At 32.4% G+C, this 12,372-nt stretch overlaps 1 protein-coding gene and 1 long non-coding RNA gene across 3 annotated transcripts in view; one reads left to right on the forward strand and one right to left on the reverse strand.

Moving 5' to 3' along the window:
- Nucleotides 1-12,372, reverse strand: part of LOC122537808 — a 173,555-nt gene that overhangs the window by 58,385 nt on the left and 102,798 nt on the right. The window lies entirely within an intron of this gene.
- LOC122537818 lies at nucleotides 3,147-4,617 on the forward strand. Its single transcript, XR_006308696.1, has 3 exons — nucleotides 3,147-3,607; nucleotides 3,694-3,806; nucleotides 4,546-4,617. It is a non-coding gene; the product is annotated as an uncharacterized LOC122537818 (long non-coding RNA).

Raw genomic sequence — 12,372 nt, forward strand, 5'->3', positions numbered from 1 at the left:
TATAATTTTTTCGTTCGAAGTTTGGAAATTATCTGGCATGCTTTGAACTTCGTTCGACATTCGATTCCTAGTGAACCGTGAAAAGAGAGAGAAAAATTTGCTATAATACACGCCTGTTGAATATTAAAGTGCTATGAATATTAAATAATACTATTAAAAACTACTATCTACTGTTACAGCTTCGTTCATTTGACGTCATGTATCATCGGCATGTTCGCGTAACTTTTTCTATGAGTTTCAACTTGAAAAATTGTGTGCAAAAGCTGTTGGAAGTATGAGTGTAACATTTGAAAGAGCTTGTGCAAACGTTAGGGCATTTGATTTTTTCGTTGATTTTTAGAATCCATTACTTTTAGAATACGGATTATCCAACTATATAATATAATTCGAAATGTAAATGATCAAAAGATCACAGTATAAATTTCCTGTTGACCAAGTAAACGAAATCGTCACTCAATTGTCAATTTTTCGAACGTAATAATCCCTCACCTATCTTTTCATTCGCGACCACTATTAATTATCAATCATTTTGTTTTTAATTCAAACACTTTGTATTTAATTTTCACTCATTATATTATTAAATTATAATTTATCATCCGTAACGAGCATAAAAAATTTTGGGGTTTCAAAGGAAAATATGATCGATACTTTTCGCATTATCGCAACAATGATCAACGATTAGTTTCTATATAAGCGTTTCGCTAATTAATCACCGTCCAATTCAAACACACGATTCTCGTACGTCCATGAGGAACTGCAACAACGAGTTGCATTGAGAGCCGAAACTACAGAGACTCTTCTCTTCTTTTATTCCCTCCTCGTGGTCTTTTTATTCCGCGCTTCGTGGCCGAGCTGGCGAGGCCGCTGAAGGATTCTCCGTGTAATTCATAAGTTCCTTTTGTCTTCGCGGGCTCGTGACGGAAGCATTTTTAATTAGCCTCCTAGCTGCTACGCCTCGCTCTACGTGGTGCCGGTTCCTCCGCTGAGAAATGGCACCGTTTCACGCTTAGGCGATATCTCGATTCAACTTTATCGCGGTGTTCCTCTTTCGCAGCGTTTCGTGACTGTAACGAGCCTCGTTTGAAAAAATTATCGCCAATGATAGGCGCGTAAATGTTATCAAACTCGGGGAGAGGAATTTTAGACATGGAACCGCTTCAGATAGATATGAGTGGTTTTACGAACAGACTGATGACGAATCGAGACGTTTTTGTTGAAATAGTAAATGATGTATTTGAATATTTGATGGTTCATTGCCTCGCCGTATCGATAATATCTATAATGATGGTGAATTTACTCACCGAGTTTCAGCCTATAAATGTTTATTATAAGTTTCAAAAAGGAACTTCTACTTTTCTACGTACAATAAGAGATTATACTACGTAAAATCCAGCTACGTGATATTACGTTTGCCACCACGTAACAAACGTAATATCACAGAGGTGGATTTTGAGGTGGCTAAATTGTAAAGATTGTGTTTATACAGAGCAGATAAAATAGGTCTGTTTAATTGGAGTAGATAAATATTTTTGGCTATGAAAATGTTAAAGGAAAATGTAGGAAAGTAATCATATTCTGTTCATACTGTGACGATTGAAAAGTTCAAATAATAAACGTTAATAAACGTTCAAATACGGTGAGAAATGTTGTACATTTAGCTTGTGGCTTTTATTATAGGATAAAATTATAATCCTACATTCAAAGTAATGTTTGATTAAAGATAAAAGCGTACAATATAATAGTGTACAAGCAAGCACATGAATCTGACTGAGAAATACATTTTCTACCATTCATACTCTTTTCAGATCTACTTATAAAGATGATAAATGTTGAAATTCATATCGCTCTAGTGATAAATGAATAAATAACATGGAAATATTTATTCCTTTCACTTCAGTTCAACTTCAATTTCAATTCCTCGATTACTTAGTATTTTGTGAGATTAATCAAGTTAATGTTATCTAGAGAATGAAATTTGTACCAATTACGACTGCTCTTAATGGATGATCATTGATTATTATTATTTATTTTTGAAAAATAATGAAAATATTTTAATTTACGTTATTTAATTACTTTATTAATTTTACATTTATTACTTTACATATTGAAAAGTATCTGTTGAATTTGAGATAGTTTCAAGGAGAAAGCTGTTTTTAGATTTCTAAATTCTAAAATATGGACTGTAGGTGTACAGAGATGTAGATTAAGATAGATTAAGTTCGTTAGTCGTCGGAGAAGATAGATTAAGATAGATTAAGTTTATCTTTCGTTTCCACACTATGGTAATCAAGGTGCGAGTTTATCTTTAGTTTCAAGTAATTACAAGTACAAAACCAGATTCTATGCGTTGCAGGAATATACCAAAATTTGCAACAAATGAGTAAAAACTCGTAAAAATTTGGAAATTTGAAAAACGTATTTTAAAATACTGCGACAAAAGTATTTTAAAATACACACAATAGGAAACATATGTAAATATTCCAAAATATAATAAATTCTTCACAAGATAACACGTATAGTTTTATAAAATTATTTACATGTACGCATAATGTCCTAAATTTCATTTCTAAAACAATTTCATTTCCAACCACTTGCACATTTGTATTCATATACTACATAATTTATAATACTGAGAGAAATTTTAGTCAAACGTATGTATATGTTATTTTATTTCACAAAAGAAGCTTGGTACATCTTGCTTTATAATAATGAGCGAGAAAAGATTATGCTTCTTCAGAAAACGACATATACATCTATATGATTAACAATTTCAAAAATGAAACGATTAACAATTCTTTTCCAATATCTTCTTTTAACTATTTTTCAAATACGGTATGTACATGTAGTACAGTATACTGTAGTGTATTAATTTAATTATTTCAATCTAGAACACTACGTCTGCAACATTTTTTTCTAGTTTACTTTTTAATTAGATAACAATAGATAGATAATAATCTACAAATGATTAAATTGCAACGAAATTGAAACGAATGTGCTAACGGCCATTTTAACAATCGATATCGATAGAAATATTAATCTATAGATATACGCAGTTACCTGCGTTTAATAACATTGTATACGAGATACTCACTGGCGAAAATATTTCTCGTCGTTCCAGGAAATCGTCCTCCTGAGGAAACACACGCGAATTTCGTCGAACCAAGAAAGAAAAACAAAACAAAACAATGATAATTTCTTTCGAACCGAGAGTCTCGCCGTTCAAACCGCAAATATTTCAACGAACGAACAAAAATTCGATTCGGCACGCAACTTCCGGTGGAAGGGGAACCGAAGATTGCCGAACGAATTAGCATCTAAGCGACGAAGACTGACGAAGTGGGGCGCGGGGTGTCATTGTACTGTCGAACTTCATAAGGTTAAGTTGTATTATTTCATTTGACGCGCGTAACATAACCTACTTTGATCATCACGTCCCGATGTATCGTAGCTTTTATTGCTCTTGGTTATCGTTTATACATTGGTATTGTTATTCGTTCAATTAACACGTGTTCATCTAACAATTTGTCATAACACTTCTGTTTGGTTATCAGAATCACTGGTAGCTTCTATCATTAATTCTTCAAGATAGATATCAACTTTAACTTCGGTAATACTTTATTTTACTATAACTGGCAATTTGGTATTATGTATTTGTTATAATTTTCGATTTTTTTTTTATTTCACATGCAATAGATTTATTCCACATACAATATGGCGGATTTGAATGCAACAATGAAATAGCGCGAACAGGGATCTTTCAAATATAGTCGCCATGTTTGAAATTACAATCTGATAACTTCATGAAGGTAATGTCCGTTTTATTATGGCAAAGATAGATGTATATATATTATTTTATTTAATTTGCAACGTTCGAGTCATAATTATTTCAATGTTATTCGAGATATTTATTTCAACGTATAATTAATATATGATATTAATAATTCTGTAATCTGTTGAGAAGATAGAGTTATGAAAAGGAAATCATTTTTTATATTTCAGAGATATTGTGTTAGTTTTTTATTTCAAATATATTAAACGAATTATTTTATTATATTTCACATACTAATATTATACTATTATTATGTATTTGGATCTATATTATCGATCTATGTATATCTACATAGAATATTTCGATTTATATATATATCGATCTATGTATGTCTATATATTTCGACATATGTTAACGATTTATGTGTCTGTATACAGTAAGTTAAAGTAAAAGTTCATTTTATTTCATTACATTTGAATAAAAAATTGAAATAATTTTCACATTGTGCTACATATTAGGTGAGAATTCTTTTTAGTATTGCATAACATAACCTGCATATAATGTATATTGTTCTCATAAGTAGTATCAACTGTAGACGTTTAATTTCTAGCACAAGGTTAAACGTGAATTTTTCGCATTGATGCTTTTCAATCTTACACTTTAATAGTAAATTAATATTAATAATTATTTAATAGAGTTAAATTTTGCATTATCTACAATTTGTCAAATAATTCAAATTTTAAAAATGAAATGTAATATTTCTTGTTTTCTTGCAGATTTCTTCCAGTCTATACTTCTACCATGGTTTCTTCTTGATAACAACATCATGTTTCGTATTTAAGAGTGAGTTGTTTACATTTTTTGTTACATTTCTCTCTGGTCATTCACTCATGTTCATGAATGATCGCGTTTATTCAAGTAGCATTACGTTCGTAAACTGCTCACTAAGATTGTGAGAGGGTATACATTAAACACAGCAGCATTGAGTTTTTGAATTCAGATTCAGATTTAACTATCTTGAGGTAACAGTTCGAGAAACTTTCAAAAACAGAAAGAAAGGAAAAGGAGATAAAACAAATATTGATAAAAAGGAAAATACGCGGTATTTTCTACAGAATATTAGATACGATTTAAAGAAAAATTTTAAGTTCTCAAGAGACAGGTTTTAGTTATGCAGAATATTTTTAAATTATATTCACAGTTACGTAGGATATTTTTAAATTCAGATCTCAACATACAAAAGGATAACTGGTAAGGAGAATTAACACCACACTACTGTAAATGATTATTCAAGTAGGTCATGTTAATAATTAAGTGCATGCATAATTAAGCATTTTATATCTAGATTCTGTAGCGTAGATGCATACATTTGTCGTTTTAATGAAATTAAAAAGAAAAGGAGAAGAGTGTAACAGCAAAACGTTGAAAGTCAAGAATTAAATAATTAATTTTATAATGTGATGATAGATAATTTAATGTTATGATATTCGATCAAATTTATTTATTTTTTCTTCTTTTTTATCGCTGAATTCTCGCTGTAAATCAATTAAGTACTTAAATTTCGTTTTACTACGTTTCATTCGATTTCTAAAGAACTGTTACCTCGGACGTTAAAACTGAACTTTCCACAGGATTCACACTCTCCCATTCGATTTGTTCCCTCCGGAGTAACGATGCCTGTCCTATGTTCCGTATCGGTCGACGGAAGTTCACTAACGGACAGAGTTTCCTCGAGGGTCTGAAACCTCGTATCGATTACCGAGAACTGTTAAAAACTAATTTATTGTCTCCCCAAAAATTTGGTATGTGTATGACACAAGTCTGATATTAAAAGTATAGGAAAACGGGAATTACCCGATTATACGTTTTTTCTCGTTGAAAAATCTTTCTCCAATAAAAATTCCTTAATGTTTGTTCCTAGAACAAATACTGCAGATACTAAAAAATGAAAGTTAGTGGATGATATATTTATTTTAATAACAAGTTCCCTCTCTAGTTGATATCTTTTTTATTCTCGCGTAAATTCCTTTCCCGATTAAATTGATAAATTACTAGATCGTTATTCTTCCTTATCAAAAATTTCTCCTTTAGTTAAGATTCTCTTATTTTTGATGAAACGATAGTGTGTGAACGCAAGTATGACACAAAAAATATAGGAAATTGTCAGATTGCATTTTTTCCAGCAGAAATTCTTTCTGTAGTTGAAATTTTTTTTATGTTTCCGATATGAAATTCAATTTTTTTCTTTTTTCTTTTTTCTTTTTAATTAAAACGCACCGAATAGTGACTGACATCATCGTCACTTTTGTCGAAAATTTCATCTCGCATTCTCTGACAGATTTTTATTTTATTTTGTCATCGTTGTAGAGTAACAAACGGCCGCGGAGATAAATATGGTAGGAACGTGTATTTCACAGTAATTGAGGGATACAGTACGCATAAATAAAATGGTCTTTGAAACTGAATTTTGTTGCAAGGAGTAATTTTTCACAAAAAATATTTCACGAGCGTCGAAGTTTTTCTCTTTTGATGAATCACTCTATCATGTTTTCGACAGTTTTTCGTCAGAATCCAGTTGTTTTGATCTTTTTGTCTGGGTTTGTTTTTTTCTTTTATTACGTGTTTCCGCTGCAAAATAACTCGAGCTCGCAAGGTCCACTGATTTAATTAGGGTACTTGAAATTTTCAGCTTATTTTAGCGAGGTGTTAAAAGTATTTCGTCGAGCGTTGTTATACAGTTAATGGCCTTTGTAACCGTTGTTACATGGTTAATTCTTTCCTTGAATTATCGATGAAAAAACGCGTTGATTATATTCCCCATAAAAATAAATTCTGATAAAAGATTAACAAAAAAACGTTTAATTAACAAAATCGCGCCTTTAATATTCCTTTTCAAATTCTTTTCAATATATCAATACAATCTTACCTAATTTGTAGATATTGAAACAATCAATACTAATTTATTTAGTAATTAAAGTAATATCTTTGTGTAGTTGTAAATTTTAGCTTAAAATTAGTCTAAAAAAGATGTAACTTAAATATTGTGATAAAGATTTCACCTTTTTTTTATTACTTATATTACGAGAAAATAAAAAAATCATAGACACAAGTTCTCAAAACTATCCCCCCCCCCCCATATTATATTTTCAATAATAAAATATGCTATCGAAATAAATATATGGACAACTGAACCCCAAAATACAAAGACAGAAATTCAAAGAGGCAATTTGATTGATTTCACCTGTCTCGAAACTCGAAACAACCAACCAACCGATCCAACCACGTACGTACTCGCAATCCGAAAGATCATTCATAATCTAGCTTGTATACAGTTCTCTAATCGAGCTTGCATCGTAGACGACAATCTGTTCTCCGGTCCGCGCGGTGATTAATAATATTCTTTCACGTCTCGCCTCTCAGGAAGCCGAGGATTCTGTCCCTTTCGCGTGCGGAACGTTTCCCATTCAATAAACAAGCATTCTAGGAGGTTCTTTCTGTCGCTGGCCGATTAGTTTCCGAGCACTTGCTCCTAGAATCGAATCTATCAAGCGTGACATCGAGCCCCATTGTTCCCGGCTCTGTGACGGAGCCCAGCCGGTTGCCCCATTAATCGTCCAAAATTTAATTAAGCACGACAAGAACGAGTCCTGGCACGTTCAGACCACCTGCATAAGTCTCGTTTTACGGCCCGATGATAGGCCAGCCCTAATAAAGCGAACGATGCATTCGTTAACGTTATGGATCTTCGGTGAAAATCATATTATCGTCGTTGTGGCGAAGATCACACTAAAGCGGTTACGCTGTCTTTTTTTTTTCTTTTCCTTTTGGTCGCTCGAAAGTGCGTAAACTGGGGACGTTCATTGAGACGATCTTTATTAACACCTGGTCCACAGATTTATTTGCGCCATTTGAATATTGTTAGGCATATTTTATCTCTGCAGTTAAGATTTTAGTGAAACAATCTTAATATTTATTGTAACTTTTATTTGTTTATTGTAGCTTTGAAATTTTAAAAATATGGCGTAAACTGGGGACGTTCATTGAGACGATCTTTATTAATACCTCATTTATAGATTTATTTGCATCATTTGAATATTGTTAGGCATATTTTACCTCTGCAGTTAAGATTTTAGTGAAACAAACCTAATATTTATTGTAACTTTTATTTGGTTATTGTAGCTATGAAATTTTAAAAATATGGCGTGAACTGAGGACGTTCATTGAGACGATATTTATTAACACCTGGTCCACAGATTATTTGCGCCATTTGAATATTGTTAGGCATATTTTATCTCTGCAGCTAAGATTTTAGTGAAACAATCTTAATATTTATTGTAACTTTTATTTGTTTAGTGTAGCTATGAAATTTTAAAAATATGGCGTCGAAAAAGTGGAATATAAACTCGGCATGTGACATTTACGGAGGATGTAGAAACTAATTTGTGATATTGGGACTAACAGTGACGATGTTGACGAGGACCAATATTTTGAGAGAAAATAATTTTTTACAAAAAAATTAGTATTAGTTTTTACAAAGGAATTTTATAAAAGAATTAATAACGTATATTTTCTTTCCATATTGGTGATAGGAAATCAATAAGGTGTTAAGAGTTTTACAGTGTTCTTAGTTGCCCAGTGATGATCTAGAAAAGGTGTAGGGACCGTGACGTATTTGTAAAGATCGTTCGAGTTCATTTTAATCAACACTTTATTAGTATAGACGAGAAAGAAAATGTTAATGGTAATCTGAAAAGCACGAAGATCGACAATCAGTACTGTACGTCCTTTCTGTTAATTAATTCATCAAGTTTTTCTCTTTATTATTTATAATACTTATTTATTTGCGACATAGATGTTATTTATATCTCAGTACAATTCCCCTGTTAATTTTCAGTAATACATTTCATTCAATTCTCGTTAAATTTCTTTCAAGTTCTCGTTAAATACCGCCCCCTCCCAAAAAAATTCGTAATCCCAAATTACCAATTGAAACGATTCATCGAAATTTCTAATCTCATTGTCAGTGGCAAAACTGAATTCTCATCGTTCGTCTCGCTTTTATGCGCCTCGATATATTTCTGTTATCAGTTTCAAAAATCAACAGCGTCATTCGCGGAAGATCCTCCCCGAATCATATATCCCTGGGAGATCTGCATTTTCCATAGGAACAGGGAACTCTTGGATTGGGAAAACTCGACCGCAGATAATCCTTGCTAGCTAGGTATCGACATAAAGTACCATGTTGCGCATTCCGCGGCGGGTTGGCAACGGGACGCTTTTCTCAGCGTGTTATCGATGAAACGAATCCATAAAATGTCGCGAGGAACGAGCCCTCCCATCGGCCGGTACTGCCGATAAATAACGTTTTGAAATTTCCTGCATCGAACGAGCATGCTCGCGAAAGCTAACGGACGCCCCATTCTCCCTGGAATTAATAAATATCTTTTTCATTTCCCTGCGCGTTCGCTTGCGCCGAGGTCAACCCTTGAGGATCAACGGAAGAGAAACTTACGTTTCGGCTGGCGATTTCGTTGTGAACATCGTGGTTTTAACGCACTCCTTCATCGATACTTGAAAAATTTTCTGTTTCATATTTTTTCGAGAGACGGTTTTCTATTTTCATTATTTAATGATTATCGAAATTTTTCAATTCGATGCGAATCTTGCGATGCAATTGTTCCAGTTTTGAATTAAAAACGTGATACTTGTTCGAGAGACTTTTTTTTATGTATTTTTTTTTTTTCTTCAAGGATTTTATTAACCAACTGGAATCACTTTCATTGGAATCACACATGTTTAAACTTCTTCGTGGTGTATTTTGCGGTCATTCCAATTCTCGTATGATAAAACTTGGTATAAAAAGAAAAATCATAGATCGCTGTGAAGGAGAGAGTTTTCTTTGTGAGATCACTTTGAAACGAATTAAATTCGCCCATTAAAAGCGAGCACGAGTTAGAATGTTGTACGACCGAGTTACAGAAATTCAAAGATTTACAACTTTTTTCAATTAGTTTAGTGATTTCTTTAAGTTTAATTTTGTGCAACAGTAATAGAGTGATTTTCTTTTTGTTTAAACATTTTGGAACGTTCGAAACTTTGAATATCGTGGATTCTGGGAATCGTTCGAAAGGAAGCTCGAGGGAAATAACAGTCGAGAAAAAAGAAGAACTCTTCTGACAACTATCGTGAACGTTTGATCCATGCTTGGCGAGAATGCGGCGTTTAATTATATAATTATTCGCGGAATTTCATTGTCGAAATTGTTTCCCAATTCCCAAGTCTCGTGTGAAATTCTTACGGGAAGCGAAATTGCCCGACTCTTTTCTGTTTTATCGAGTCCGAACGAACGTCATACGAGTTTTATAATTTCGATCGTGCATGCATCACAATGTAGAATATTTCGTGTATAATATTCGAGCCGGAGAGTATATATACGTCCTAGATACTTCTGGAAAGAAAAATCTGTTCTCGAAATTTCTCGTCAAATATTCTCCCTCTTTTTCTTCTCATATATTTCAGTTCACTTTTAAATCCATCAAGGGCATTTCAAACCTGAAAGTTTCAAAACATTCAAGCGTTTTAAAAATTCATACAATTCATGTCAAGGATCGGCATTCTCGTAAAATTTTGTAATCGTCGATTATCAAACACGTGGATTTTAATATTCCGTAAAACGTGTAAATTAAGTAGATTTAGTGAGATTTATGTTTAAAGTCTAACTAACTATTTAACGATGACGAAATAAAGATAATGGACCTGGTCGATATTAACGTAATCTGGTTTTGTAAAGCATGTCCAAACAGATTTGTAAATTTCATGGCTTTATTATGTGCGTGTATATATTTTCAAACGTACATCTATCACACGTTGAAATTATCATACGTTTTCCAATACAAATTATTCGTATGTCAGTACTATAATCCTTGCTTTTGTAACATCGAGTCATTTTCATGTCGCGAGATATGGAATATTTGAGGCTCGCATAAATACAAATTATTTTCCATCTGACAAAATAGTGAATAACACTTGAATGATTTGAACAACGATTTAAGAAGTCGCATGACGAAGAGATTTTTCTTAATTATTCATCTATTGAGATCTGTAAAACACAGACTCGAAACGTAAGAACATTGGAAAGATTTCGTTTGCAAGATCTTTCCTGCTAATATCACGAATATTTTTTGCGACTCTGTGCGACGATCCAGTAAACCATTCCCAATTCTTTTCAGTCAGTTCACACTATCAAATTCTATTTTTCTAATTATCGAGACATTGATCGAAACTTCAAGAATTCATCATTCACCTTCCACCGAGAATTTACAATTTTATGAAAACAGCAAAATTGAAATATCCACGGTGTTGTTCAGTTCTCAGTGGCTTTTAAATATCGTTGAACGTTCGACAATTTTGAGACACACATAATAATTCCCACGATACGAGGCGAATGCCCGAACGAAAACGTTATGAGATTTCTCGAGAGTCTCGCCCAAGAGATTTTGGATCGTTGGAAATCCCATCGCTGTCGTTCGAGTTGAAATTAATGTAGCCCCGAGGAGATACGTCTCGGTATCATCTCCCGCTTTGACAGGGGAGCACGAATGAAAACGGTGAGCCCCCCGTTCGATGTTCAACGACGAAGGCACGTACGTAACTCGTTGGCCAACGTTCAATTCGTGGCGTTCTTAAGCCTGTAGGGGGTGAAACCGTTCTCGATACGTGACTACGACCGTACAGCGTGCAATTGGACACACTCGGCCAGACTTCTAAGCTAAGTTTATTCGTCATCGTGCAACAGTTTCCACTGTCCCGACCGTGAGTTTCACCTCTCACCGAGGTTCTCCTAATTTCAATTGAAAAGTGTTCTCACGCGGTTCTTACGGCTTCTCGGTCGTAGGTAGTTCCCTGTGCAACCGATTTTATTCCTCATTTGTGAAACCTGTCGCCGAACTAGTTTCTGTTCCACGGTGTGCTCGAGCTGTAAAACGTTTATTGCAGAGATTAAATATTGTTAATTCATGAACGCGAGGGACGCTTGTTATGGAAAAGTCTTTTGAATTGGGGATTGGGGAAAATGATTTTCAAGTGTCGATGTGAATAGTTATATTATATTTTATATATATTATATATATTAAAATAAATATAATATAATTAATATTAATATAATTATATGTATTAAAATGAATATAATATAAATAAATTTAATATATTATTATATTATATTATATTTTATATCGGGTGAGCCAAAAATCACTTCCTACTGAAATAAATCCGTAATTTTTTATTATATATTCTAATGTTATATAATAATAATAATTATTGTCAATATTATTTTGATTTATTGTATAAATTTTTTCTTACATTTCGATATATAATAATAATTATTATTGTTAATATTATTTTGATATAATATATAAATAAATAAATATATAAAAAATATATAATATATATCAACATATTATAAATTTATGTATAAATATATAATATATAAATAAATAAATATATATTAATATATAAATTAAAAAAATTAATTTTTTCTTACATTTCGATATATAATAATAATAATTGTTGTTAATATTATTTTGATATAATTTATTGTATAAATT

Source organism: Frieseomelitta varia, unplaced genomic scaffold, assembly GCF_011392965.1.
Source record: "Frieseomelitta varia isolate USP_RPSP 00005682 unplaced genomic scaffold, Fvar_1.2 scaffold_163, whole genome shotgun sequence".
NCBI classification, from domain to species: domain Eukaryota; kingdom Metazoa; phylum Arthropoda; class Insecta; order Hymenoptera; family Apidae; genus Frieseomelitta; species Frieseomelitta varia.